This window comes from Lathyrus oleraceus, chromosome 6 (genome assembly GCF_024323335.1).
Source record: "Lathyrus oleraceus cultivar Zhongwan6 chromosome 6, CAAS_Psat_ZW6_1.0, whole genome shotgun sequence".
Taxonomy (NCBI): domain Eukaryota; kingdom Viridiplantae; phylum Streptophyta; class Magnoliopsida; order Fabales; family Fabaceae; genus Lathyrus; species Lathyrus oleraceus.
This window is the reverse complement of record NC_066584.1, coordinates 357113390-357118528: the sequence shown is the minus strand read 5'-3', so window position 1 is coordinate 357118528 and position 5139 is coordinate 357113390. Positions and strand designations below refer to the sequence as shown.

The 5139-nt window shown below is 35.2% G+C and overlaps 1 long non-coding RNA gene across 1 annotated transcript; it reads left to right on the top strand.

The window, feature by feature from the left end:
• The first annotated feature begins 3842 nt into the window (after window positions 1-3842).
• LOC127097822 (uncharacterized) lies at window positions 3843-5139 on the top strand. The gene is made up of 4 exons (XR_007793206.1): window positions 3843-3906; window positions 4468-4518; window positions 4927-4998; window positions 5123-5139. It is a non-coding gene; the product is annotated as an uncharacterized LOC127097822 (long non-coding RNA).

Genomic DNA, 5139 nt, shown 5'->3' with positions numbered 1-5139 from the left:
GAACTCCTTCCAATTGTATCTAATACAACTCTCGAATATTTTAGTTGGGTGAATAACTCCTTATTCCAATCCATCACATGGATCATTTCCAACTCTTGCTTCTAAACATATATAATCTTATTATAATTTGTTTAGTTAAGTTTGACCTATTGTTTTAGTTATTTGATATTACAATTATCTCATCACACCTTACTAATATAGAACATGCACCTCGTGTAGGCGAAACCTACATTATCCGATACTAGTCTTGATGAGTGATAAAACTTGGAAAGCATAAACTTAATATTTAATTTGAGGGAATTTGCAATTACTCTGATCTCACCGGATTATTTATCATATAAATCGTCTCTCACATGCATCAACATACATTCACATGCATCAACATACATAGTGAAACAGTTATGGCCCCTAGCGCAATTGTTCTCCCAAGCCAATGAGAGAACCTAAGCTAACCTAATAACGATCTAAGCTTCTCCAAGCAAGATCTTCAAGGTTGTCCTCCTTTGATATTGTATTCTTCTCTTTCTTCATAATGAACAATTCATTTGAAATCGACGTCGTTTTTCGCATCAACACTTGATACTTTAAAGCACAACTCTTGTGCAGTCACAACCCTAATCGCATAACTCTTTGACAACACAACCCTTGTACCGTCATTAACCCTAATGCACCAATTTCAGACCGTCAAACACACCTCGATTGTTAATTCAGTATGATTGATCAACACGTCATTGCCTCACCATACTAATGTCGGATCAAGAAGAAAATGACCATTGATCGCTCAAAGGAAAACAACTATTAAGTGTTTGAATGAACGAAACAGAAACAGTATATCATATATACCGTATTTTGCATCAGGATTACTTGTATCATATATAACTTGATCGATCTCAATTGCGTAACCTATGGACAATCGATGTATCGCTGCTTCACCATACTAATGTCGGATTCCGAAGCATAGTCAACATCAATCATCCAAATCGTACACACATGATACCAAATTTAATTACTCGTTTATTCTTTGATTCATTCTGTCTCTTAATCGTATTAATACAGAAAATACAGAAAATAAACAACTATCAAATGCATGGTTTCGTAAGTGGCTCTGATACCACTGAAGGAGAAAAGCGATCCAAAACGTAGCGGGATTTAAAAAAAAATCTCCTTTAATGATCCTTACGAATGGACATGATCAATAATAGAATAGTTACCTCTTGTGGAGATTGAAACCTTTAATGCAGATCTACAGAGCGATCACGAACGTTGAACGATGACAACGCCTCTACTCAGTCCACACGAACGGATTCCTTCAATATTAGTGCTAGCTGCTACGAATGAAGGCTTAGAGAGAGAGAGAGAGAGAGAGAGAGAGAGAGAGGGAAAGAGAGAGAGACAACATAGCAACTGCATAAATGCTTCTGCACAAGGGTTCTATTTATAGAACCACTTGTATGGGCTGCAAGTAAAAATCCCACTTAAGTGTATGAGGCCCATATCTTATAATATGCCAAAATCACTTAAGCGCGTGGTACCTTACCATATTTTGTATTCTACTTAAGTACACTGTACCTTACGATGTTCTACAATTCACTTAAGTGCACCATACCTTACGGTGTTCCTTAGTTACTCTATCTCTCATTAATTCGTCCTTTTGAGTGTGACCCTGTAGATTTTCGCGGCATTGGCAACTATATTAAATCATGTATTTAACATAATAAACAGTGAGCGGTATCTAGCAACACATCACTGCTACCCAAGACACGGAAATGTCATGTGATCTGACAAATCCTTTTGTGATAATACTTATGTGTACAATTACCCTTTTGCCCTTATGTCTATATTGAACACAAGGCATAGACCGTGTCATCCTTGTCTAGTTCAATATTGAGCCCATAGACATTTATCCTATTACGCAGGATGGGCAAACTCCATCTAGGTCACTCATGTCCCTCAGCATACTTTGTGGAGTACCCATCAATTATCTTTATGGTCATCCAGTTACGGACAATGTTTGATTAGCAATAAGGCACTTGACTCTACATCTAGGGTCCATAGTGGTTTCAGGTCGAAGGGTGGTATACACCATTATCACCATGAGAATAACTTATGACACTTTGCATAACATTCTATATAGTATTCTCATAGCGGGTCAATCCAGCATAAATATTACTCTTAATATGCATACCTATGTTTAAGACTTGATAACTCCTTATCCATGATCCATGAGATGTGATCATCAGTCTATATACATAATAATCTTAATGCTTTAATGTTATCCCACTTCACAATAAAGCTCGACTACAGATACTTTAAGAATAATGTCCTTATGTTTAATGTGATCTCATGATTAAGTCACACTTGATACATTAAACAGACTAGCTACTCTAGGGACTTAATTAAACAAACATAATAAAGAAAAAGCCTTTTATTATTAATAAATAATTCGATACAAGTACCAAAAGTATTGGCCTCTAGGGCTTACACCAACAAGAAGGTGCATATAATTAAGGATGTTAGTGGGTCTTAGTTAACTGATGTTGTTGAAATTACTGCAGCCTTTAGAGAAACTTTTCATAAGTTGTATACCTCTGACATCGATACCAGTGATAGCTTTACCACATCACATTCGTTCCCCCCCCCCCCCCCCCCCGTTAGGAGGATGCCAAATGTAGACTGGTTGATGAGATTAATATGGAAGAAATTAAACAAGCAACCTTTGAGATGACAACATGGAAATCTCCTGGTCCTGACAGTTTTCCAGCTGGCTTTTTTCAAAAGTCTTGGGATATTGTTGGTAATGTTATCTTCCAATTTATCATCCAATTATGGAGTAACCCTGTATAAATTGACGAGGTTAACTCTATGTACGTCAACCAAAACTTATCATTCAGTTTCGTCCTATCGTTCACTACGCCAAAAACTGGAATAGACAGCGCATCTTAGATGGCGCTTTATTACAAAAGCGCACCCTAAAGTGAAGCGAAAAAATAAGGAGCAAACAACTGGAATAGACATCGCACTTTAGAGGGCGCTTTTGTAATAAAGCGCCCTCTAAGGTGAAGCGAAAAAATAAGGAGGAGATAGAGGGACAACAATACAGGGCGCTTTTTAGAAAGCGCCCTCTAAGGTTACCCTTAGAGGGCGCTTTTAAAAAAGCGCTCTATAAGTCCATGTGCATTTCCAGTTTATAAAGCGCTTTTGGAAAGCCTTAGAGAGCGCTTTCATAAGCGCCCTCTTAGGCCCCCTTTAGAGGGCGCTTTTTTTCCACAAGCGCCCTCTAAGGTCCCCTTTAGTAAACATTAAAATTATAACATACTGCGCGTTTTGTTATTTCACTCTCTGTTATTTTCGTTCTTTTTCACGTTAGGGTTCTCACTGTTACGATTTTCGCTACTTCTAAGGCGTTCTCCTTCCACCTCTGTTAGATCTACGACGTTTCCTCCTTCTATTAATTCGTTGTTAGCTGTTCGATTTTGACACCATAGGTATTTTTCTAATCTTCATATTACTTGGTTTCTCTTCTGACGTTCGCTATTGTTCATTTTTGGTTTCTCTTCTGACTTCGAAGAACTTAATTGGAGTTCTAGATATATACGGATTCGAGAGTTTCAAGACAAACAGGTTCTTAATCTTAACCACCCTCTTGCCTAATTTTATATGAAGTTTACAGACGTATGCACATTTGGCCAATCTCTGTCATTTTACATAATGTAAAGTGGCGTTAGCGCATGCAAATATATATACTTTGAGCAATAACTATGTTTTATAAAACTAGCATTTACCAGTTGAGCTACCCTACCCACTCACTGGCCTAACAGAGGGTTTAATTAAACTTCTTGAACATCGTCGTGGCCAGGATGGCGCATATATTGGATGCATGAAGTCAGGAGACGTGATATCAGAAGAGTACTTTCCTCTATATGAATTAATTCTGATTATTTATTTATGATGATAGATCTGAGGAAATAGTTGCCAGTTTTTATGTGTAGATGGTCCCAGAAGATTTTGTTTTAAGATGTCTAAAATTGTTCATTTTTAAAAATTGAACATGTGTTGAATTTTATTCATTATTATCTGTTATCCATTTTTGTCGAGTTATTACTGTAGGTTTTTATTTTTCAGTAAATACTTTGAAGTTACCACATTTGTAGATGTAACTGATTATCTTAATTTTCATCCCTTTGCAAGTCTTTAGGCATGTCTCATTTTTGCCAATAAAATTTGCATTCCCCGGTGTTTAGATATTCCCAACCAGTATCTTAATTTCTAATGAGTAATGAAAGTTTCTATTTTGAATTGATATGTACTTAATCTTTTCTTAGTACAATTATATTTCTTTATCGCATGTTATTTTCTCCTTCATAACTACAATATCATTTTGTTTCATAATTTTTTACAAATTTGACCTTTTCAATTGTGATTTTGTATTCAACTTATATGCTCTGTATTTTATCCTTTTTTTTCCAGGGGAAAGCCTTGGTATGAACCTGATTGGTGGAAATTTGGGGATGAAAAATCGTAAGTAATAATACCATTTAGATGAGAAAATATTTGGTGATTATTATTTTTTTGTTTATTCAGGAATGATCTTCAATGTGATTATGGCTTAATATATTATTTGTTGAAACCAAATCTTATTGAATGGGTAAATTAATGATCTTCAGTCTTCACAATATATCACATCAGTGCCAAGTACTAACATATATTAGAGGCAACAAATAATTTTTAACTTCAGCATACTCATCTCTATGATATTATAAGTTATAACTCCTGATGGAAAATGCATGTTGGATACTTTTAACTGAAGTCTCTTTATGTATAAATATTGCACATGATTTTTTTTTCTTTTTTAGTATGGATCTCCATATTGAACTGCTTTATTTTTACAATGTGTATCTCATCTCTATTGATTTATTTTGTTTTTAGGTATTTCCGACATGCATCTGGTTCACTTGTTATACTTTCAAAGAATTTGGCACAGTACATTAACATAAACAGGTTAGTCTTGATGGTATTAAATGTTGCTTTTTCTTTAACTCTGTTTCCTTTTGAAAGATACTTTCTCCTATTTTATCTTCATATCTAGTAATATATCTTTGATTGATCCGAAAACAAAATGTAGTGTATCTTTGAAGACAT